A 26,676-nucleotide genomic window follows, 5' to 3' on the forward strand; every position below is an offset into this window, starting at 1 on the left:
GTCATAACTGTATACAGTGAAAACTTGAATGCTAGGTCTGACATGAAGTGGTTTCCATCAGAAATGCAGAAAGAAGAAAATACACGTGAAATGTCCTATCTTCTGCTAAATACAACTTTTAGAGCTGGGTTTTAGAGAGAGCTTTTTTAACAACATCCATATGAGTCCTTTAAGAGCTGGTGGCTTCCTGTGAGTCAAAGGTAATTGAGCATCTGCAACCATCTGGAATGTCCATTTTTAGACAATTTAAGCATCCTATTGGAATTACTGGATTCCTGATATGTGCAATATCTTCATGACAGAGTCACATTTTCAGACTCAAGTTTCACTGAAGTTTTCTAGGCTGCTTTTGGACACCACTTTTTTTCCCCTGAAACATGAAATTTTAACTTGCTTGTGACCAATTGAAATGGCACCACAAACTTTGCTTTCTGTTTTTGTCATTTTGTTACTATTTTGTTTTCCTTGCTTGCTGCCTTCCCATGCATTCAGTGGGAACCATTCCCTTCAATTTCATGGCTCCATACCACTGGCAGCTTTGCTGTCTATCACCACTCTCTCTTTACACCTTCATCTTCTCTGCCCCCCATGCATGCACCTTCTTCTGCCCTCCCACTTTCTCTGCCATACGAGCTTTAAAGCAAAGTCACGTAAATACCATCACCCCATTTTCCTCCTCAAAACTCACCTTTAACATATTTGAAAAAAGCTTGCCACCTGCTAACACAGTTAGTCAACATATTGACCAAAGAGCCTCATTATTTCTTCATATTTCCCTATCTAACTGCTGACTATTTTTATTTGCAAAATGCACATTTTCTTGGGGGCATCAAGTGTCTTTTTGTTCTCTTTGTGTTTTGCTTTGTACAGCAAGCAGCCTGCTTTAAGCATTCTATTTGTTTTCATTTTCTGATGTCTTTTACCTTCAGGTTCACATAAAATACACCAGAAAAGTAAATTATTAGGTCTGGTTTAAGGCTGTCAGGCAGGACTCCTCCATTTGTATCACTATCCACTCAAACAGTATCCATGAGTAAAGAGTTGGATATAATGCATTGGAATCTGTCTGACTGGAATATCTGCTCATAAAATAAGAAACAGTCCACTGGGCCACTAAATCCAATCTGCTCATCACAGGCACCCACACCATATAATCCCTTTCAAAAACTACTTAATGCCTCTTCTTAAAACCTACTAGATTCCCCATTTCCTTTATTATTCTTTCTGGAAGACTGTTTCAGAGCCTTACTCACCAGAGGATTAGAAAACTTTATCTAATTTCCAGCCTAAATTTATTCATGGGCAATTTATAACTCTTTGTTCTTGGACCAACATTGTTCTTTAGTTTAAGCAGTTTTTCTCCCTGGTGTTTACCCACCTGATAAGTTTATAGAGAGCAATCACATCCTGTCTTCATCTGTGTTTTGCAAGGCTAAACAAGCCAAACTCTCTTTGTGTCCTTCTGCAAGGAAATGCTCTGTTCCTGTGCTCATCCTGACAGCCTGCTGGTGTCTGTCCATGTCTGGAAGCATGTTCCTCACACAGGAGTGATCAGAGCTGCGTTTTGATTTCTTTGAGAGGCCTAAACAGCATGGAAAATGGCAAGAATAGCAGAAATACTTCTCCTCACACTGTTTTCCACGCTTGTATCCAGCCACACCAAAAATCTTGGGATCCCTCTATAATCTCTTTCCAATCCCATAATTCCTTCACTATTTTATCCACTTAGTCTCTTTTTAGCTGACCTTCCTTACAATTTCTGTATTAATTCCACCTTTTTCCAACAGAATAATGATTTTCCATATATTACCAGAGGAAACAATTTAGTGTATTCCAGATTCCTCTTAACTACACTTCACTTGCCATTGATACTACTATACTTGTATAATATTTTTCATTTTCCTTTTCCCTTCAGAAATTTTTGCTGTTTTCTACCAAATAGTTTCTCAACTATGATGCCATTTAAAATGTATGCTTTTCCAAAACCCATTTCTTAATTAAGAATTAACTATAGCTATTTTCTACATATATTGTACTTACCTGGCTTAACAGGTTCCTCATGTGTGATTGTATATGTTTCTACTATTAGAGTTGTATGTTTGTAATTGTAACAAAATGGCTTCTCAGCTGGGGATTTGTTTCTCACCTTTTCCAGATGCAACTATTAATTTTCAGATCATAATTTTCATTAATCAGTCTTTCTTTGCTTCTGTGTTCTGTGTCTGTGATCCAAACCGATCTGAAGGTCTTGGGTATTTTGTGCTGAGTAGGAGCTTTTATGAGGAGTTTTGTCAGATTTTTTGTCAGTTGCTCAAAATCGACAGTTCAAATCCAGCATGTAATTTCAACACTTCTTTTCCCTTCTTAACCTTTACAATGGACAGTGTCAAAATTTGACAAATATTTCATCTGATTCAGTCATAGAAAGTGTATCTGGCACAGTCAGAATGAGGGAAGGACCCGCAGGTGATTAAAATTTGTAAAAATATATCTGCTTTTTATTTATTTTATAGTTCTGCATTACTAAGTCAATACAAGAGGGACCTAATTTCTCCACTAACCGCATCTAATGAAGATTGAAATTTTATAAACATGTAAGAAAGCTGCATCACCATGAACTAAGAGACTTCAAAATATGACATTTAGTTCATTATTTATTAACCTATCCCCCAGGAACATGACAGAGGGAATGCAGACTATCCATATTAGAAGCTGTTTCATCTCTAAGAGATAATGGAGGCCCTATTTTCTTTGCACAAGATTTATATACTAAAGAGGAAACGAGATGCAAAATTTATACCATTTGTGATTTCTTTTTTCCCGTGGAAGGTAGAAAGAACATTCCCTTACAGACTGAATGTGGTTAGAATTGGAGGCTTTAAAAGTACATGTTTACAAAAATCAGAATTTCCTATCCAGGAAAAAATTAATGAATGTTCATGTGGTAAAACAAAAGCAATAGATTAATATCCCTTGAGACATTAAAATACTTTGGAAAGCACACAGTTAAAAGAATGGAGAATAGACACCTAAATGTACCAAACCAGCTCTATTTACCAAAATTTGGAGAATAACTGAGCTATAAAAATCACCTCTAGCCGGACATAGAAATTACACTTCTGATTCAGTATGGCTACTCCTATTTCTCTTCAAAGTATTTAATTTTCACTTCTGGGTTTAAAAGTCATTCAAGACTCACTCTGATGAGAATCACAGCTTACTGAGAGTAACCATAAAACAGAATAATTCCTACTCATTCTGGAATGACTCTGAATTTCAGTAATGTGACCAGGGTCAGAGTCTGGCACACCCTATTAACTTCCACATCTGTAACACTCTTCTCCAAATTACTGACTCTGTCCTGCAAACTGAGCCCAACTGGCAACCTTTGTGCCTAATGGCAGACCCCCCAAAATCTGCAGAGTTTCAGCAAAGAGGAGAAAAACATTTGCTGTTGTGCATTAGCCACAGAGAGCAGTTCACTCTGCTTAACATTTTTGGAAGCAATTCTGTGCTAAGTTGTTGCTAAGTAGACCTGGCATCTCAAACAAAATGTGTTTTGAGTCATTAAAATACAACTTCTAAAACATGAATTTGAACCATTAGAAATGAGTTCATATGTCCATGTGTGCTAGACTTCCTTCCTGTTATGGGGAATGATCTACAAAATAAAAACTCATTCCACTAAACTGCTTTGATTCTAAGGTCCATGAAGGTCCTTGGCTTACTTTTTCTCATTGTCAATGAAAATGAGACAGCAAATTAAAGGTACAATTGTAAGAAAAAGTTACAAAGGCAGGACACAAATTACTTTAATACCTTACCAACTGAGCCACTGGTACTTCACAATTCATGAACAAATTTTCTATTACTACAGAGTCATGCTTTTATTGACTGGTATAAGTACACCATTTGTATCTTTTTTCATCCTGCTGTGTTTCTATTTTATTGGAAGTGTCCTGTAACAGGTATAACATCAGCTCAGATTACCAAGAAATCTATAAAATAGCTTCCTGCTACTACCTTTGGTGCAGATTGAAAGAATACATTATGATCCCACTGAGTAAATGATAAAAACTGTTATTCACAGGCAAACATGATTTATCCTCACCTGTTCAAAATTCGGAATGTACCCACTTTATTATTAAAGTATGAAAACATTTCACTCACATTGATTAGGAACACAGATACATTATTAAAGAGAGGCTATTAGGAAGCATGTGTTTCAAATTTAAGTTCTGAGGTTTGTGACTAATGGTAGGACCACAGATATTTCATGCAAATGTGAGTGGACAGATACAGCTTCATAAATGTCCCATTGTGGCACCAGAAATACATGATAACATTTTTTTATTATTGATTATAAATTTTAAAATGACACTGCCTGGTTCAAATTAAGTTTTCACTCAGCGCAGCTTGTACATTAAATACAGGGAAAATTGTAAAAGAAAATTGGATTTTAAAAAATGATGATTTCTATTTCTTTAATAGAGAAGAGCCTTTTTTTTTTCTCCTTTGGTACATTCTTAGGTTATAAGACATGCCTTTTAAGACATCTTTCTCTTATGACTAGTTACCAGCTGCAGAAATAATTTCTCTGTAAAGTTGCTGAGTATTTTTTCAACATCTAGGATAATTAATTAGAACCATGAAAGGTGTGAACATAAATGGGGTCTATTGATCTTAGTACAATATATGATGGCTAAAATTGTGAAAAGCATTTAATTTTAAACAAATCATGTTCTTAACGAAAACAAAAGGTCAAAACTTGAGAGGTCTGAAAACCTCACCAAGGGTACCTCTTAGTCAACCCCAGGCTTAGCATATTTGTCCCTCTACTCACCAAATACAAAAGATACAAAAATGCCATTGTGAAGAGAATTGGACTAAGCATTTGGATTAAATCTGTGTGATATTATCTCAAAGAGGCTTGGAATAGAAGGGTCCATAGAAAACATTTGTAACTGCGGCTGTGTGTATATGTGCGCACATTTATTTTTTATATTAAAAAGGGAAGCATATGGAAAAATGTTATGCTGAATGCTGAGGCCCTGTGTGCTGAATAATTTATGTCCTCCCTGTCTCCTTGTGGTTCCCTTCACACTAATGACTGGTTTAACGCTGATGTACATCAATTTACAACATAACAATGTAGCTTTGCATTGCTTTCAAGTCCAGATTGCTTTAAAAAGCAATAAGAACACATGGAGGCATAAGAGCTTTGCATCTAGCAGTGACAGGCCTTGGACAAACTCTGCATTATTAGTTGTGAATTCTTTCTGGTTTTCTTGAAGCTATTTTTTTAATATTGCATTAGTTTTGAAGGATAAAATGTGAAAAATATTTTTTGTCTTTTCTTTTGCAGAAGTGTTGCTCAGAAGCTGTCTTTTGTATTCACCTTAACTCCTTGCCTCCTACCTGGTTTGTATCTAATATCATCAACATTTTGTGTTCTTTAATCTAAATGCTGACTATTAAAATCCTTGCAGGGCACTTAATGTAGATAAAATTATGATGTTTGCAACACCCAATGGTGAAACTTTACAAATACCCAAGATACCTCTTTGTAATTTTTGCATTTACCTGATGAACTCTGGTGGCCATTAGCTTCTTTTGCTTTTTTGATGTGGAAGCCTCTAAATCCATTTGATGAGAACCCTGGAAGTTATATCTTAACTGTCTCTTCACAAATGCAAGATAAAAACATTCTCTAGTTCAACTAATAAAAGACTGAAATATTGCTCATCATTTAAAGGCTCATCTTTGTTATATAAAATCCTAACAAAGTTGATTTGTATCAACTGAAATGTGTTATATTTACAATGATTTTATGGACAGTAGTAACAATTTATTGTTCCTTTGGTACTGTATGAAGAGAACACTAAAAGTCACACATAATGCTTGGAGCTAACCTTAATCTCTGAAAGTGTCTGGAAATATAATCTTGTTCATTTCAATGATGATAGGGTAAAGTATATGGTTTATTGCCTTTAGGTTCATTTAATTCACCTGGCTTTCAGTAAAGAGGTTTGGCAAGGTGTCACAGCAAAACCATGAAAATGTGCGTTACTTCCTACTTGGTGATGTGAGTGCCGCAGCAATCCTGCACAAGACTGCTACAAAACAGGTGGTGTAATGGATGCAAGTCTCTGCAACTTTAGCAGAGTAGCATTTTTTACTCCATTCAACCTATTTTATTCTCATTCAGAAAGATGAATGTCAGATTATGAATCTGCCACTGAAAGAAAAAAAAGTGTACACAGGCTTGGACAAGGCACCATGTGTTGGTTTAAAAAGCATTCAATTCATTAAGCACATCCTACAGCCGAAGACAAGGTGGAATGTCCTCCCCTTTCACCCCCTTCTTCTGTGTCCATTGTGGTTGTGTGATGCACATCTCACTTCATCACATCCCATCCCCTGAGGACCCAGGGCAAGAGTCATTAGCGTCACTTGAGTTTTTGTTATGCTCTGCATCGCTGGTGGACTGTGATGGAGGACTGGTAAAGACACAAGGTGTCTGAATTATTTCATGTAAAGAAAGGTTAAGTGGAAGAGAAGACAGGTAACTGTCTCCTCAAAATAGTGAACTGGCAATTTGCACCTCAGGTCAATACTAAGCAGGGTGCAGAACTACAGTATCGCCTTGTTGTCATTCAGATAGTTTTATATGACAGGAAAATGACACTATTTAGGCTGGGGCAGTGCAGGAGAAAATCAAGCTATCATTACCAGTTGCAAGTTTTTTTATTACCTTTGGACTTTGTGGGAGAGCAAAAAAGCTCCTTCTGTGGGCTGAAAATTATTTACTGTATGATCATTCTTTTATCATTATTTTCCCTCATGCTAGAGCAGTAGTTTAAATTGTATAGTTTAAAAAACTATAATACCCTCTTGGTAAGGAAAATTCTTGGCTCTGTTATACCTAAAAAATTACATCAGGAGTACAATATTCACATTCCACAGGGATGGCAATAAGAACTTCACTGACTTCAAAAGGAGCTTTTAGAGATAAATATTAAGCCAGTGCAAGTCTGGCAGGACACACTTAATGAAATATGGTGGTTTATCCTAGCCAAGGATCTTGCCTTTCTCAGAAGTGAATCTTTCTAGGGTTATGTAACTTGGTAAATCCAGTTATGTTTATTGTCAATGGCAAAACCAAAGTATCTCTACATTATTGTATCTAAAGTTCTGAACAGAAAAGGTTGACCAAGAGCAGATTTGTATACTTGAAACTGAAAGAAATCAGGATAAATGTAGGATAAGTAGAAAAGATAAGTGGAGCATCCCAGGGATTAATACTGGGGACAGTGATGTGAAGCAGATCAATTAATGACCTGGTTAATGGGACAAAGTTCCCACTTAACAAATTTACAGGTGTTATAGAACTGGGAGGAGTGATGGATGAACCAGTTGGTTGTGGTACCGTTCAGAAAAACCTCAGCAGGCCTGAGAAATGGGACAACATGGACCTCACGAAGACACCAAAGGGAAACAGAGCCCTGCACACAGGGAGGAACAATTCCACATACCAATACATGCTGGGGTCCAAACACTTGGGAAGCAGTTTGGAAAGGAAGGACCTGTGGATCCTATGGAACTCCAAGCTGACCATGAACTGGTGGTGGACCCTCGTGGCAAACCAGGCCATTGGCTTCTCCAGCTGCAGTGGGCAGAGCATGACCAGCCCCATCCAACCTGCTGGTCCAGGGAGGTGATCCTGCCCCTCTGCTCAGCAGTGGTGACACCTCTGGAGTTTTGTACACTGCTCTGTGATTCCCAGCAGAAGACAGATATTGAGGTACTGGAGCAAGTCCAACAAAAGGCCACTGAGATGTTTAAGGAGTTGGAGCACTTTCTAAACAGGGAGAGACTGAGAGAGTTGGGGTCGTTCAGCCTGGAGAGAAGAAGGCTTAGGTGACAGAATGAGAAGCCACACAACCGAATAGAAGGACAGGAGATTCCATTTAAACTCTTTTATTGTGAGTGTCATGAAATTGGAACAGGTTGCCCAGAAAGGTTATGGAGTCTCCATCTTTAGGGAAAGTCAAAACATTTCTGGGCATATTCTTGGACCACCTGCAATAATTGAGTCTCTTTTGAGCAGGGGGTTCAATAGAATAGAATAGAATCATAACATGGTTTTGGACGGAAGGGACCTTGAAGATTATCTTGTTCCAACCCTTCTGCCATGGGCAGAGGCACCTTCCACTAGACTAGGTTGCTCAGAGCCCCATCCAACCTGGCCTTGAACAATTCCAGGTGAATTAAAGGTCTCCAGATCTCTTTCAACTTCAACTATCAAGTGATTCTGCAACACAAAATCTTTAATGTGAGGAAAACATGACTTAATTTTATCATCTCAGGTTTGTATCCTTCCTGCTAATGTTTTATTATGTCAAAGACATTTGTACTGTAGAATGTCCAAAGCAAAACCTGCACGAGTAATTCCAGGTTTCAAAATCCCATATGCTAAAATATGGCAACATTCCTCTTTAAAAGGGGGCAGAACAGACAGACCTGTACAAATCTACTTCTCTGATAGAAAACATCAATGACAATTTTAAGGAATTTAATGAAGTTTAGGATGACAATATCAGTTAATGTATAATTACAAACTGTAGAAAGCAGAAGACTTGATACAAGCTCAATTTGTTAGAACGTATTTTGCAGCCATAGCAAATTTACTAGATCTATAGTCAAATTTGGTTGAAGTTAAATTAGGCATGCATCTTGATTCTTGGTTAAATTTTTTCAGCTGCATCCTCTTAAATGGGTATAAGTAATAATAATAAAAAAGCCAGTACAAGCTGAAGCCTGCAGCTTATATCCCATTATAAATTGCACTTCAGATTTTCTAAACTAATTGTTAAATTTAGAACTAGCAATTAGCACTGCACAACATTTACCAACAGAATTAACTGTATCACTTGCTATCAAGCTCAATTACATTTTCAAATGTCCCAGACTGGTAGCTCTGATGCATTCTAAGAAAATAAAACCTAGAAATGGGCCAAAGGCAAATTGTTGTGACAAGATTCACAATAGGAAATGGCCTCTTTTTCTGTTTCTGCTTTGGGTAAAAGTACAATCTTATTGGTTAAAAATGCAGTCTTACCTGAGCAGTGTGGAATTGTATCACATGTTGGTGGAAATAAAATGCAAATAGTTACTTTATAAGAGTTCCACCAGTTGAGAATTGTATACAGCAACTTAGTTTTGAGGAGTCCTTATTAGCAAGTACACGAGCATTGCCAGGAGATGCTACCTGGTGTTGCTTTTTAGCGTGATAGGGTATGAATCTGAGAACTTCAAAAGATATTTTCAACAAACAGCTAAACCTACAGAGCAACTCACAGCTGGATTTCCTGCTGTGTTTACTCAGTAGAGCCAACCCTTAGGAAGTTTCTGCTCTGAAACTGTATCAAGACTGAAATTCAAAGCCACTTACTCCTGAAAAACCATTCAGAAGCACAGAGTTGAACTAAATTCACTTGCTTCCAAGGCAGAAGGAGTGAAAGGCCTTAAAGTTGCAATAAGATGAGCCAATCATACTTTGATGCAATTATATCTGCTTGATTAATAGGTTTTCAGTGGGAAAAGAGCTCTCTACAGATGTTGCTGGGGTATGGATCTCAATAGTCATCATAGATATGATACCACCCTCACCTGCCAGCTCATGGTCAACTTGTCACCTACCAAGACTTCCAGGTCCTTCTCTGCAGAGCTGCTCTCTGGTATGTCAGCCTTCAACCTATACTGGTACTTGGGGTTATTCCTCCCCAGGTGCACGACCTTGCCCTTGCTGAACATCACTATGTTTTCCTACGTGCAATTCTCCAACCTATCAAGGTCCTGCTAAATGGCACCACAGCCTTCAGGTGTATCAGGCACTCCCCCCAGTTTTGTGTCATCAGCAAACTTGCTGAGGGTAATTTCTTTCCGTCCAGGTCACTGGTAAACAAGTTAAATAAGACTGGACCCAGTATTGATTCCTGGGGAAATCCACTGACTGCAGGTCTCCAACTGGATTCTGCCCTGCTGATCACAAGCTTCTGAATGCTGCCATTCAGCCAAGTCCTCACTGTCCGTTGATCCAGCCCTCATTTCCTGAGCTTACCTATGAGGGTGCTATGGCAGACAGTGTCAAAATCTCGCCAAAATGGAGGTAGACAACATCCACTGCACTCCATTGACCCTCCCATGCCATGCCTCCCATGCTTCCCTCCAATCCTCCCATGCCGTCATAGAAGGCTGTCAGATTGGTCAAGCATGGTTTCCACTTGGTGAATCCATGCTGACTAGTTCTGATGACCTTCCTTTCTTCTACACGCTTGGTGATTATCTCCAGAACAACCTGTTCTATCACCTTTCCAGGGATGGAGGTGAGGCAGGCTGGCTGGCTGGTTGTTTCCTGGGTTCTCCGGTGTTGGGGTCCCTCCCCCGCCATGGAGCCCTGGGAGAGGGGCCCTGAGGGCACAGACACGGGGTTTCCCTGCCCCTGCTCAGCCTCGTTCCCATGGGTTGGTTTGTGTTCCCTGCGCGGGCAGAAGGACCCTTGGTCCCGTGACTGGAACAGTTCCTGGGCAGAGCTCCGGCCATGCGGCTGGAGAAATAAACATCTCTGAAACAGCTAGCAAGAATCTGTCTGTCCGTATATATTTCCTTTCCACAGGACTCCTGGTTTGATATATGCGTGTTGCAGGATCCCCACTGCAACACTCCTTGTTGTTTTTGAAGATGGGAGTAGCATTGCCCTTCCTCCAGGCATCAGGTACTCCTCCTGTTTGCCATGATTCTTCAGTGATGTTGGCAAGTGGCTTAGAAACATCATCTGCCAGCTCCTTCAGCACCCATGGGTGCATCCCATTAGGGCCTACTGATTTACGGGTGTTAAACCTGTCTAGCTGACCTCTAAGCCAACCCTCTATGACCAAGGGGAAATCTTCCTTTCTCCAAACTTCTTCCTTTATCTCTCAGGTCTGAGATTACCGAGGGATGACCTCATTTTCATTCTAAAGTCTTTCAATGTAAAGGACCAACCTTGTCCTAGGACTTGTTTATGTTTTCTTTTCATCCTCTACCAACCTTCCCCTTCTCTTTATTCTATCGGGCTAGTCCCAATGCCTGTGCCTCTAAACCTGGCACACTTCAATACCTCCATTTTCCTCAACTACAGATCCCTATTAAAAATGAAATCTCTGCCTTCAAAGCTTTGATATTCTCTTCCAAATCCTCTTCTTACTTTAAAAACCTATTCTCTCAAAATGAAAAGAAGCCGTATGACCTTATGGATAACGTCTTTTCCCTTTCTCCTCATCTCTTTGTTCTTACACCTATGACCCAGGACTTTTCCAAGATATGAACTCTGGGAGCACATTTGCAGAAAGAGGGATGGGATGTGCTTTCTTAACAGTCAATCACTTAAAAGTACCCAAATGTCATGTGTACACTCCAAAGCATAATAATCCTGTTCTGAGTCCCAACTTCATATATCATGTGCCGTTTTCATATTAAGGGTTTATTCAGGAAAAACATTCTCTACATTGTGTTCAAAATTTATTTCCATTTTTTTGCCTTTGTGTAACACAGGATTTCTCTCCTGTATTAAAATAGTCAATGAATGATGCATGCAATGCAGTAAAAAACTCATTTACTGTTATTTCAAGATGTGTTGATTTACATGTGGTTCTGTTCAACCCCTTATAATTTAACCAGATGAAGAAGCTTGGCATGGCAACCTTTGGAAGATCATGTGATCTAACTTCAGATATTTGCAGTGTCAATATCTAAACCCTAAAGAATTTCCTTAACCCAACTTAGTGGTTATAGGGAAAAATAGACATCATTAGAATGCAGTTCATACCTAGCAGTGCATTACAGGATGTGAATCATGCTCTGAAAACAATTATATATATATATTTTTTATTTGATGTAAAGTGAATTGAGCATAATTGTCCCAAGAAGCCTACAATTAGCCTGACAAATCCCTCCAAAAATTTTTAAAAGAACGAGCTTACTTAAGAGGAATGACATTTCAAAGACAAAAAGAGAAGGTCTGTCAAGTATTGTATCTAGACAGCACTCCCAATTACTTAGGGAGCAAAACGCAAATGGGACGTTGCAATTTTTGAAGGTCATCAGAGATCTACTTTATGTGTTTTCCTGAAATCCTAAGTAGTTACTGAAGTTAGAAGTTTAATCTCTTAGAACCATTACACAGCTGAACAAGAGAAATAGGCTGTTTCAGAAAGTGTTTTTGGCCCAGGGCTTTGATATAAAACCTAAACTTAGATAGGCAGGACATGTCTCTGGAAGCTCTCCTCTGTTGACTTTATGAAGGATATTTTGGCATAGCTTGACAATTGGCTCAAATTAGATGTCTAAGCTGTAGACCTGAATCCCACTTCTAACGTGTGTGGGGTGAACACATGTTTTTTTCATGAGTAGAGGCTGATATTAATAGGGTTTTTCCACCCAGAAATCAAATACACATTCATAGTGTTATTTTAATCTCTTGGAATATGTACCATGCTTTGTCAAAGTCAGGCTGTTTAGAATAAGGCACCTGTGTCTCCATAGTGCACAGTAATATAACTGCCTTTACATTCTAGGCTATTCTATATTTAAAATTATTATTTAATAAATTATTAAATAATTTTATTGTTATCATTATTATTATTACTATTATAGTATTATAATATATAATATATAATATATTTTCACCAGTAAAATTTTCACCAGAAACCAGAACTTCAGTGGAGGATTCTGCTATAAATGTGGGTGAAACCCAATAAGGCTTGTAAAGCTACTTTCCTACACTTCTACAAAATATACATCAGGAATTTCAGCTTGTCATCATCACAACCAGGGAGTAAATTCTATTTGAATACTGAGATTTTGTCAGAATACTTTTAAGACTTAAAAACTGCAGGCAGCAAAGAGTCTAGCACATCTGTAGGGAAGATGTGATGGTTAATTACACTCTGAGTATCTTATTTCTACCTCTGAATTTGTCAAGCTTCATCTTCCATTGCCTGGATCTTGTTATATACTTTTCTGCTAAATTAAAGAGTCAATGAATATCAGAAATTCTTCCCTCTGCAAGTATTAGACTCTGATCAAGTCAGTTAACTTCCCCTTATTAAGTTAAATAGCTTGAGATTCTCTCACTTTAATTACTGTACAAGCTCAGACTTTGCACTAAGTACCTGTTACAGCAATTCAAATCAATGAAAGCCCCTGAAAAAATACGAACTTGTATGCTACAAAAATAAAGCAGAATAAGAATAAAAGAAATCTTTCTTGACCGTCCATCTTCTCTTTTCTGGATAGATGAAAGACAAAGTGTGTGTCACACATGAAAAATGACAATGGTGACAACAAATGACACGGGGAAGTTTACTGTGTACTCAAACTAAGGAAAGGATAGTCAAAAACTAAGGCAAGAAAAGAAAAACACTAAGGAAAAGAAGGTCAAAATTACCAGAAAACAATGTAGAAAAAATAATACTCCCTTCTATTTGTGAATATTCTCTTCCAATTTACGACACAATTCTACACCAATGAGTAAAATTTCCTGCAAAGTGTGTGTTTCTTAGGAGTAAAACTACAAGATACTAGTGTGCAAAAAGGAAAAATGCAACACTGAGAGATATTTTAATAAATGAGATCTTTTTTCAATCTATCTAATAAACGCATTTAAAAACCTGAAAATAGTGGGATGATTTAATGAAACACAAGTTTGGTATGCCTTCAAGATCTTCTGATGTACACATAGATGAGGCTTAGGTCAACAAACCTAAAATCAGTGGCCTAATTGTAGTGAAATGGAACATGTCTCTGAGTTATTCAAGCTAGAACAGATAGATAGGATTATGTAGCTACTGTTGTCTTGGTATCATTAGTCATATTTTTCATAGCTTTGGTTTACACAGAGGCAATATATTTCCATAAAATCCTAAAATCAGTCCAAATAGTTCTAATTTATAATCAGTCAAACCTTACTATGGGATAAATATTTGAGTTTCATGAGTCCTTTTTTTTTCAATTTGAGCCCATTGTTGTTGGAATGGATAAAAAAGGAGAGTGCTGGGGTTACCAGGACATACTGCAAATCAGAGACAAACAAGTATGCCCGAAGAGCACATCATCACAGGGTGACAACATTGGCTAGAATCTCAGTAGATTGCACTGTCAAGTGCAGGTTTTCCAATACCTGCACTCAGAGTCCATGAAAATTAGTGGGAATCTTTGAAAAGTGCTGGTTTGGCAGTTTAGCTATCGGAAATGGCCAAACAAGCCCAAACATCTAGATTCATTTAATGTCTGATATCTCAAAACCAGAATTTACAACACGGCGAGTTAGGACATAGCAAATGGCTCAAAATCCCTCAAAATTCTGAGCCAGTTGAATTTTGGCATCCGTGAGCAGCATAGCACTCCTTGATGGAGTTTTTCAATGGCTTTAGTGTATGTTTGGATCAACAGCAAACCCCACATTTGAACCTGGAGAACATGTTGGCATTACGGTAATGAGACTCTACGAGCATCTGGGCAGTGATTTGGCTCATGGAAAAGGAAGGTTGCTAGTGAGAAGCCTCAAATGGCTGACCTCGTTTTGACAAACATATTATGAGCCATCGTCAAATTTGACTGTAGCTAAGTGCCAGGGGCTTCCAACAAGCTGTTCTGAGGTTGTTCAGTTGGAGTCCAAAATGAATAACTTCAATATGGCTCATTCCTACAGTACCACATGTTTTCAAAGCACTAACATGATTTGTAGGAAATTTAAAACTGTACACAGTTGATCACACAGACTGGACTTCCTCCACTTTGTCAAGTAGAGTGATTTGTCCAGAGAGAAAATGTTGGACAAGGTTTGGAAGGAAGCTGCTGGTGCTCAGAAGACAGACTTACAGGGTTTCATGGGTTCATTCTGTGTCAGTATTTGATTTAAGACTTTTCTACATCAAACATTGATCAGCAAAAATTGTTACATCTGGATTTAATAGCTAAGAATATTTTCAAGACTGTTCTCTTTTTTCTGTCCCTGAGACTCTTTGGTATTGTCCCTAGGTGGGAAGAACAGCAAGATTAACACATAACATGACACTTGAAACTGCTATTGGAAAACAATAGGAATAATCTAGATAATGCACCAAGAAGCTATTTCTAGATGTTTTGTGACTGAAGAAAACACACAGATGTGTGGTTTTACTTCTACAGAAAAACAAGAGTGTGTTTTTACACAAACTTCAAAGAAGATTAGAGGATATTTGAGGCACAATAAACTGGCTTTAAAAAAAATCAGTATTCACCTCATTGCATTGCATTTAGAAAAGCAAGGTAAATTATGTTCAGCTTAAACTTCATGAAGCTGCTTCTTCATTTTGAACTGGGATAGAAGAGACTAATTCCAGGGGCTGCTGTAGGAAGATGGCATAAATTCTTTTATCATGTGAGTACATGACACTAGGCTTCTTAAAAAACACTAGATGTGAATACATGGGCAAATGAATCAAACTCAAAGATCAGATTTGGCCTCAGATTTAGGATTTCAATGTTGAAAATATAGGATTAATTCCATTAAGTGTGTTCCCATCCCAGCCAGGGGAGAAACAGTCGGTAGAGTTATTTCATCTTATGTGGGCTTTTTAAATACCCATACTGGGGTGAGAAGTGTATACCTAAGAGTGGAATCTTCACCTCAAATTGAATCCTAATCAAAAGTTTGCCACAAACCAGGTTGCATCATTTGCATTAGTGTTTTCACTGTACAGAGACAGGAGTAATAATAATAATAATAATAACAGCAGCAACAACAACAATAAAAATTCTTATGCACATTGTTAAATTGCGGAACAGATTTGTCTACCATGTAAAAATTATTTGTTGGCTGTTGTCAAACAAGTTTAGCCCTGACACAGAGCTAAGTTCAGTTTTTCTGCACAAAATACTGTCTGGACTGGCATGTTTTCTTAGCAGCCATTATGCTAAGCCCAAAGGATGCAGATATTAAATCTATCTTTGCATCTAATTTGGTTTTCAGGTTTGGGTCCATCCTGCACGTGTTTCTTATGTTTACCATATGTCTGTGACCCTGAGTGAAAAAGAGCCACAGTAATAAAAATTATTATTAATAACAGTGGGCAGAAGAGAGGTTAACATCAAGAGATATTTTGGTCAGAAACTGTGCTGCACTGGTTTCAGCTTAAAAGAGAATAAATCTCCCATATAATAAGCTACATTAGCAACAACAAAAAAAATAAACATTCATAGATCATGGCTGAACTATGATAATGTAGAGTTGAGAAAATATGGTATAGTCTGCTTAAAAATCTGGCCATGCTGCTGTGCACTTGCAAGTATCTCAAGCAGGAAATGATGGAAAGCTCCACTGATCTCAAATAACTCAATGGTTTTTCCTTCTCTAATCACATATCTTCATAGTGAGGGACCAAAAAATGCGTCATTCAGCGTGCAATATGGTTGTGAAAGCATGAAATATGGCACTTCACTGTTAATGTAATATTAAAGATTAAAAATGTTTATTACCTGTTATTCTTCTCTTAATTGTTTTGTGTAGAGAAAAATAGAAGTTGCTGCTTTAATGCATAAAAACCCCACAATGTGCATTCATAGCAGAGAGCAAAGTGTTGGGGCTATGAAAATTATGTAAATGATGAATTCCAGTGAAAGAACTTTCAAACCCTTAGGGTCTTCAAACAGCATTAATTCAAGAAATTAGATACAAAATTTAACTTTTTCATGCTAATAATGATTTCATAAGGAAAAACTCGTTAGTAAAGGTGACAAATATGAAGTTCTATTGAACATTTAAATTCAGGAATCTTAGTATGCGCCCCTGGGATATATTTACTCAGCCAATGACTCTGATGTTATTAAGTAATTTATTTGAGAAAGTCTCCATTCATGAGTTTACATAAGAACAATATCAGGTTTACAAAGGCTCGTGTTGTCAGTTTAGCAAATACCTAATTCACAATGACTTTTGCTTAAGATTTTCATTAGGTTGTTCAATATTGTTTGATCATTTAATGTCAGCTTCATAAGATCATAATTTTCCCTATATGAAAAGAGGAAATTAAAAGGAGAAATAAATTAAAAAGTGTGAACTAAACTTAAATTTAAATCAGCTTTGCCACAAAAGAAAGGACAAGAGTGTCAGCAGTTGCGATTATACTACGCTTGGGTATGGACTACCTGCATTTAGCAATTTAATTTTTTGCTGTGGTTTATTTCTATGCCAGCAATACCAAAAAATATATTGAAACATATGAAAACTTGCATTATGGTTCAATTGTTTGGGGCTGATCAGTCAAGTGACAATTTCTGGCAGCATTAGTTAGGGGTTTCATTAAATAGATAGGAAACAAAACCATCCTAAATCTCTCAATTTCTACGCCTATTCAGGCTGTAATCCATGGCCTCTAGCCAGTGTTGCAGGCAATGTGCAAATGTAGCTAAAAATGACAATTCCTGAAAGTCAAGGAGCAGAGTGGATATGACAGAGAGAAATAGCACAAGATCTGAAAAGAACGATGGTTAAAGTTGTCAACAGAATATTTGTCTTCCTACAGAAAATGCTGGATCCTCAACACAGAACTATTTCCCAGGAAATGAGCTGATTTTACTCAACTTCCTAATGAAATGCAGGCAAGCCTTGAAATCTTCATTGTCACCCGGCTAGATCATTCACCATCATTCCTCAAAGAGCTTCCTGGTCCCCAGGCTCCATCACAGGGTTATGCTGGAGGAGGTTTGATTTAATAAGTGCTTGAAATCACCACTGGCTCCTGTTACAACCTGCCTCCAGCACTTTTTCTCCTCCTCAGGATGGTTCTTGCTCTCTCATCACCATGGTTCCTGCATTCAGGTGTCTCTCCACCCCGTCTCTCCAACTCATTCAGGCTAAAATGACATTAGCCTTTGTGTTTCCATGTGAGAGATCCAATCTGTGCTCCAAGGCTTGTCTCTGTCCCATCATTGCGCATCCTGAGACAGACGAATCCTAAAGGACAACCTGCCTATGTGCTAAATCTTTTGCCTTGCACAGCACAAAACCCTGGCCTACACCTGACACTAGACCAAAAAGAAAATAATATTCAAATAAAAGTCCATATTACAGCAATTAGTAAATTATGTCATATTTGACTGGAATATGATCTGTCTGGAGGGTCCGATTCAGATACCAGAAGGCATAAGTCTTTTTCTGGCAACAGATCCCATGAGAAATGAAAATACACCGTACAAATGAAACATGCAGAATTATGCAATGACTATATTGACTGTAAACCATGTTTCCACTAACCTAGAAGACTCTTTAATCTTTAACTTCTGTTCTTAACTGAATACATATATCATGAGAGGGAAGAGGAGCAGGCAGGCAAGGTGAGATTTGGTCATACTTATTAACACGTGTCACTCGTGTTCTCTGGCAGAGTGGTTCTCTTTTGTTTTAAGGACTTCTGAAATGAAGAAGGGCTCTAATCTATATAAAAATAATCTCCATAAGTAAGTAAGATAGTCACAGGATGGGAGTGGGTACTCTAAGAGAAATCACAAGGCCCGAAATGTAATGATCTTGGAAAGGACTTTCTTGCAAGGTAGAGACTCTCAAGAGGAAATCAAGGGTCCTTATTGGAAAACTGAGAATAGAGGAGATGAGAAATGATACAGAATTATGCAAGGATTCATAAGTAAAATAAGATGTTGAAACTATGAAGTTGTTTTATTGGATCAGTATTAAGGTGCAATTTATCTGAGTAAGGGAAAGAAGGCAGCTAGAGATGATTTCCAGATACAGAGAGGAGAGACAAGAGGGATTTGGCAGCAAAATCTCTGAAAGAAAGTTAATAAAGGGAAGTGTCTGGAAGTAAGTAAAAAAAATTAGTATATGTGGTGCTTACAAATATGTTACCATTTCCCAAGAAATATTACCATCCATGTGATTAGAAAAATAAAAGCAGGAAGCAGGAAACTCAGATGAAATGGGTTAATGCTTTTGTAATAAGGGCCATCCACACGTCTAGGAGGATTGGTTTTATTTCTCCAGAAATACCACTGAAGTTTCTCTTATTAAAGCATTAGGTAAAACTGAAGTTTGCAGCACAAACAGAAGTAGAAGGACTGGTGTCATACAAACTAGAAGAACACAGGAGAACAGTTGAATCTGCATAATGTAGGTCCCTACAGAGATTGAAGAAAGAGGTAAAAACTCATGACAGCCTTTCTTCAAGGCTAAAGGCTGACTGTTTATGGTACTGGTAGTTTTTGCTACCTTCGTACTGATGTTTTTTAAAGTACACATGTAAAACGAAGTCTTTTTGATGACTCTTAAACTTGAGTTGGATGCAATGCTAGTGGGGGAAGATGTTTTCTCATATTTATAAGTGATCTCATGCTGTTCCAACTAGACTGTAAAGAGATGCTCCTCAGACTTCAGATGGTAGGATTGATTCAAGTGCAGGACATTGAGGCACCAGGCCTGACACAGCTCTGTTCACAACAAGCCTGATAAAAAGTGCTACTTTAGCGTAAGACTCGAAACAGAATCAAGCCCAGCAAGTAATGACCCCTCAGTCAGTAATTCATTTGGAAATCCAAAGTAGAAGAAATAATATTTATCCATTGGACCAAATTACCAAGTATTGTCCAGCAAAATTAATCCTAAATGTCATTAGACCAATTTCCCTTACTGGATCAATCAATTGATTGACCTGTCTACATTTGTATCCATCTATGTATAAATAAATATATACATGTCCTCCTACAAAGGGTGCTGGGGTTTCCAGTAAAGAACACAGCACATATTTACAGAACTGTGATGTAATCTGGGTGTAATCTTAGATGACTAGCCATGATTTATAGCAGCAAATAAATAAGACAAAATTTGTTTAACACACCTCAGCATTAAGTATCTCCTGCATTAATTGTCTCCAAAGTCTGTTCCATTTGTTATCTAACAAGGTATGCTCCATTATTATTTTTATCCAGTTCATTGCTTGATTCTATCTGTTCTTTCAAAATTAGCTTGTGTAATCAGAAACTGCTTTGGCTGGTAGCTCATTTCATATAAAAAGGAGGAATTCTTGTTTACTGAGAAAGTAATTGGATAATAATTTTGAAAAGAAAGAAATATGAATTGTAATAAATTATTTCATAAAAAATACACAGGAGCATGAAAACTAGCATACCCAAGACAAATTAAAAGCTCTAATGAATGAAAAGGCTATAAATAGAACATGAAACTGGAAAGAATAATTCATCATTTTAACTTACCTACTCCTTGTTATTCTGTTGAAAAGAGCCGAATACCTAAGGAAAGAAGAAATAAAATATATTTACCAAATGATGGTCAAGCAAATATTTATATTAGCTGTCACTTCTAGCTCTTCAGCTCTTGTAAAAATAATTAAACCTTTATTACAGAAAGAAAATGTAAAATTCAACCATGTTTGGAGGTTCACAATTCCATTCAGTTATTTATCAAATTCTGTTGTTAAGCTTGCATGACCAGAGGTAGACTATACTAAAGTTGCATGCACGACTTTGTTGCCTGCATCTGTATATATTTAAGTGAAGGCAAGAGAATACAGAAATCATATTCCAAACACTGACCAATAAACTGGGGATATTTACAGAGCTGAGCCATCATGTATATTTTATTGCTTCTCAACATTCAGTTCACATCAAACTGTAGGACTTTTTTTCTTTTTTTTCTTTCTTACTACCTAAAAATATTTGCTAATCCTGTTTTTTTTCTGTGTGTGTTTTTTAATTATTTTTTTACCTAAACAAGTAAAACACTGAGTAATAAACATATGAGAAGTAATGAACTATGAAAATTGTCTAAAGGAAAATAAAACACACAGAAAAGAATGTGCAAAGTTGTAAATAAGATTTTAGAAGCTAGAATAAATATTATATTATATTATATTATATTTTTATTTTATTATTACTATTACTATTATATACAGTAGAAAAATCAAGTAATTGTTAAGAAATTCTGAAGTACTAGGGAAAACTTGGCTCTCACCTCTTCAGCTAACACCTTGAGGTCTTCCTCTTTGTAGACCTAACAAAGGAAAATACAAAATTAAATTCAATACACTGAATTATGTGAGCAAAACTTTTATAAATTTACATTGATTTATTCTGATTTTGTTTATCTGAAAATCATTTTTTCCTTGTTGAATTGCATTTATGATACCAATTCAAGCTTTGATCTTAAATGACACTTTTGGGGCCTGAAGTAATAACAATTTGGGATTACAAAGATCCAGTTCTTATCTACATACCAAACAGGTTGTCTATAGTGCAGTTTGTTCATTGAATATACTCAAATTTAGCACAGGGGTATTGATAAAGGTAATCAGCAAACACAGTATTGGCTTAGAATAAAATGAAAGCAAAATGCACCTGACTCAGTAAAGATAGGAGTTAAATGCCAGATTATCCACATAAGTGTGTCAGTAAGAGGAATTTCATGCATGACAGATGCTGGAATGGGCATTAAAATGGTCAGGACAAAAATCATTAAGTGTCCCAATAATGCACATTGGGCTAAAGCATATGTAGGGTGTCACATTCAAATTCCCTCCAACTTCAAAAGGTCTTTTTGCATGCTCAAAGTCAGGCTTATAAGCGAATGAGATAAAAACATTTGACAGTTTCTTAATACTCACTTGCAGTGTCTACTCTACATTTAGAAAGCAAAACCTTATCATACTACCAACACCATGAAACTCAAAAGGTGTCATGAAATGACTAGATGGAATTTTATTTCATTCAAAGAAATAAGTAGCTACAGAGAATGATATCTATAACCCAGGTCCTACACAGCCCGTGCCCATAAAAGCTTCAAGGAAAGAAAATTATTGATGCGCAGAGAGGTAGGTACTGTTACGATCCCTATGGTGACTGACGTGGTGCTTCAATGCAGAAAATGATATCATAGAATCACAGAATGGTTTGGGTTGGAAAGGACTATTGAAGTTCATCCTTTGCAATGAGCAGGGACACCTTCAGCTGGATCAGGTTGCTCAGAGCCCAGTCCAACCTGGCCTTTAATGTTTCCAGGGTTGGCATTATCCCTCTTGAGAAATGAAGTTTTGATAAAACCTGAGCCTATGGTTATGTAGGAAGATATTTAACGTAGGGAATGAATAGCATTTGGATATGAGCAACACAGAAAAATCGTTGTTCAGACAATAAAAAATATTTAAAGCTAATTTCCATTCATTAATCTAAATACAAAGTATTCTTATACCTGCTCTTCAGCTTCAGATCAAATGAAAAAGAAGTTTGACAGTGATGTAGAAACTCTCAGGATGCCCCAGTCATAGGCTTTAGGTTTCTGACTAAGGACAGGGAAAGCATAATCCAACTTGAATATGCAGTCCATGAAAATCTTCAGCTAAACCTTCGTGATAGGAAGTCCCAAAATGGAGGCAATTAAACTGTGACAGTGTCACAAATGTTTGGAATTTTGCTGTTGGTGTTAAAATGATCCTACCTGAACATGCTAAAAGCAAGGGTGAAACTACCAAGGATTTTTTAGTGAAAAGGTAATATTAACCTCAGAATTATTGGCATATTTTTTGTAGGCAGTAGGTGTTTTTTTATGTTTTTGTGTTTAGGTATGCTTCGTTCTGGCTTGAAAAGCTCCCAAAATGAAATCTTCTGGTGTGGGGCCTATGAGTTATTTATTAATTAATGAGCCACTAGCCAAAAGTCTTTTTTCCTCCCCTACTGGCTGTTCACTTCATGTGTATCCATTTCTTGTCTTTCCCTTTTGCCTCCTTGCTGTCTGCTGTGCCCTTTCAACTCATGCAGGGTACATCCCCTTCCTTGCCTGCCCACACAGAACCAGGCTCTCAAAAGGCCTCTTCAATACCACCATAATGAAGGTTAAACCAAGATAAATAAAACCTCCACAAACCAACTGTGAACTGATTCCTGTGGCACAGTCCCAGTCTTTGGCCAACTCACATCAGAAATCAGATGAGAGCATAATTTACATATTTAAAAAATTTAAATTAGATCAATTTTCTTTTAAACTTGGATAATATGAGACCCTGAGGATTCCTTGAAAAACAGCTCTACAACAAATTGATCTTTCTGCCTACTACATTCAAAAAATTGATTTTCTTATCCTGAATGGAAACCTTTCTTTGAAAAGAATGAATTCAATTTGTGACACACTCTCTGAGTGTTCTGCATGTGATTCTGAGGTTTTAGAATCTTTTAAATCAATAATAAAACCATTTTAATTTGGCTTAACTTTGTAGGGCATGTGTACTTGTAATTTTCAATGAATATGAGATAAGGAAGTGGTCCAGGACTAAGTCCTCTGAGTCACCTGATTTCTAGTTTGTCTGTTTTGGGCTTCCCAGTCTATCTGAACAGAGAATTCCTGGGTTTGAATCAGCCTTCATAGTTCAGACAAACAGAGTCAGACTTTTGTTCAGAACTGTCTGAGGGCACCAGTCTGTGAAGAAAAATCATCATGTTATTATGAAACAGATACAGTCCCATAACAAATCCAGAGATTTAAACCTGTAAAGCTTGGGGCTATAACCACTACCTCACCAGTGAGTTCTGTAATATCCCCATTCCCACATCTCCTTCCTCAACAATCTATTCTTGCTCCAGGTAAGTTTTAAGAGATTCTTCAGCAGCACTAAAAGCTTCATGCAGTTCAGGGACATAACAGGTTAGCTAGTCTAGGCTACAGATATTCCAGTATAACTCCTTTGTGTTGGCACCTTATTTATTTATTGGTGCCTGAAATCCCTTTCCTTTCAGGTAAGAGTTCCTTCACAACAACCTTATGCAGCACTAGTGATAGGACAAGAGGACATGGCCTCAAGCTGCCACCAGGGGTGGTTCAGGTTGGACATCAGGAAGAATTTCTTCACTGAAAGGGTCATCAGGCACTGGAAAGGGTTGCCCAGGGAAGTTGTCTGTTCACTATCTCCCTGGAAGTGTTCAAGAAATGCCTAAATGTGGCACTTAGTGTCATGTTTTAGTTGACATGGTGGTATTTATTCAACGGTTGGGCTCGATGATCTCAGAGATCTTTTCCAACCTTGATTCTATGATTCTAAGATGCACTGTAACATCAGCATAGTGATGATAACTCCGACTGAGATGGTCTGGTTACTTTTGGCTATCAGAGTTCACTGTTTGATAATCTTTGATTCAATTTAGTTACTACATTATGTAATTGTTATGATTGCAGGGAAAAAATTAGGGTGGAGGAAACCTCTTGAAATCATCTTGTCCAGTGTTCACATGTTGCTCCCAGTAAATGAAGGTTCTTTGATAAACTTCCACAGAATTTGACTCTAAGTGCATTTGTCACCTCTTGTAAATGCAAATTAAAATGTGGTAAATTATCCTGATAGTGATTTAAGAGTATTTGCCTTGTTTTACAAGAGTGCAGAGTGCAGAAGGTCAGATTACACGGGTCAGCTGGCCAGAAGTGTGTCAGCCACGTGCAGTCACTCGGGCACAGGCAGTCACATCAGCATGTACACAGACAGCACCCAGGGAGCCTGGGGATGAGTTCTCAGGCTGCACACAAGCCGTTTTGTACTGCTAATAATCCATAGCTAACGGTAAAGGTTAAATGCTGAGCATTATCGTGATACAGTCCTTTATACTTCACTTAACAAATTGAATTTGGTTAATTAACAATTTACACACCTGGAGGGAAATATAAAATCTATTGTGCTGTTTGGCATTGTGCTTAAACTGGAAATGGCCTATACATCCTCTAGTCCATATTAAATGGGATTTACTTTGAACAAAATTGCTGTTAACAGTTATATAGGGGTTATTTGTTTTTTTTTTGAGAGCTCCATTTTCTAGACTGGCACTTTGGTAAATTTTTTTATCCTTACACCTGAAAAGAAATGAAATCCAGAAAAGTAAGTTAAAGGTATTTTTATTATTGATTTAAAACTGGGCTTCTCTCTGCATAACGTAAATTGTCACCCAGATACAAAAGTGAGAGACAGAAACGTGCCAGCCTATTTCACATTCGAAGCAGACACACCAGAGTCACAAAACCAGATTGTTTTGCCCATAACTGGAAGGCTGAAGAGAAAAATCTCATTAAGATTGGTATATGGAAGGAGGTTTACAAGCCATGCATATCCATGAACAGGTTAGTTTAAATGCCTCAGAAATAGATGGCTTTTCAAATATGTGGCTGACAGTCATGGGTTCAGAAATACAAACTAAGATGAACTCAAAACTTGGTACTCAGAAATAGATCTGTCTGGGAAATGGTGTTATGGAGAAATGAATCTGCATTCCAGGAAGACTGCTGCTTAAAACCAGTTCTGATCTTCCTATGATTCGGCAACACGAATGCCATTTATCCCCGGCATTCCGGTGGATTTGGGTCTGATGCATGTGTTCTCACATGGCACCTCTGAAAATCTGATTTGCTTGAAGTAATGCTTGCCTAAGGTATTTAAAAGATTTGTCAACAGGAGGAATATTACTGCTGAAGGAATATTCAAAAGGCTTAGGCTTTCATGCAGTGCACTCCGTAAAATCACACTTACATGAAAGTAAAGCACATCTTTCCAGTGGTTATTTGCAGCAGAAACTAGTTGGTGCTATTTTATAATTTTGTTTGGTTATAATTATCTGCTATATATATTATTTATCTCCTCTTGCTTTCTAAACCTTTTCAATGCCAGGTAACTGCATACATGCGGAGGAGAGGAAGGAACCGGAAATTACCCTTGATGTTTGTTACCAACCCTTAGGCTTCTTCTGAAACCTAGGAGGAAAAAACCCCAAGACTAGTTTCTAAAGGTGTTGGTTTTTTATTTTAGACAGGTATCTCATGGATATTTACTCGATAATTCATCTGAAAAATGAAGAATTGCCCTATTGAGTGAATCTCTAAGCAGTTAATTGTTGGCCAACATCCTCTGGTAAGATCACATTGGCCTTGACTGGATACTGAAAACAGCATAGATGTATGAATTCATTTATTTAGTTATTAATTCAAGGTTAGAACACTAATACAAAAGTCAACACAAGCTATTGTTATGAAAACATTAAGCAATCAAAATATTCTGGTTTTATACTGAATTAGGTCCTAATACACAGTACACGAATGAAATACAGAAGAACAAAAGACACAAAATCGTTGCGAATTAAGTCCATTTTCCGTTAACTTTGTCACGTATGAACTCAGGTAGGTTTGAACTTTGCAGTCATTGTAGTGCATTCAAAAAATAATAACGCAAAAATTTCCATGCCTTCAAAAGAGTCTCTGTTGTATTAGTAAGTAAACTCTCCAGTGGCCAAAATAATATCTGTAAATGCCCATGGATTTTGACCCAAAATGTGGCAGCCTGGCATGATTAAAAGCTTTAGATTCTCAAAGAGCAACATGACTAAAGCTGGACTGTAGCCTTGAGTGGCACCTCACTGGTTTCATTTGCCAGTATTGTTATTTTCCAAGGTAATATTTGATTTAGAAGAAAAATGCTTTTAAGTCCCACAGTAAGTCCTACAATATATCCACAAGTATAAAACCCTCAAATTACCTTCATTTGTCAAATGCTAAAGCCCTACCTGAGACTATTCAGTGGCAAAGTAGGAATCTAATGATGTCAG

The 26,676-nt window shown here is 37.4% G+C and overlaps 1 protein-coding gene across 1 annotated transcript in view; it reads right to left on the reverse strand.

Annotated features, from left to right (window-relative positions):
- CELF2 (CUGBP, Elav-like family member 2) overlaps positions 1-26,676 on the reverse strand; it is a 549,582-nt gene that overhangs the window by 433,571 nt on the left and 89,335 nt on the right. The window contains exons 2-3 of the mRNA XM_017740369.1: positions 21,065-21,103; positions 20,308-20,343 (exon numbers count right to left, since the gene is read on the reverse strand). The gene's annotated coding sequence lies outside the window, so the exon portion shown is untranslated. The remainder of the gene's footprint in view (positions 1-20,307; positions 20,344-21,064; positions 21,104-26,676) is intronic.

Source organism: Corvus brachyrhynchos, unplaced genomic scaffold (genome assembly GCF_000691975.1).
Source record: "Corvus brachyrhynchos isolate BGI_N302 unplaced genomic scaffold, ASM69197v1 scaffold307, whole genome shotgun sequence".
Classification (NCBI taxonomy): Eukaryota; Metazoa; Chordata; class Aves; order Passeriformes; family Corvidae; genus Corvus; species Corvus brachyrhynchos.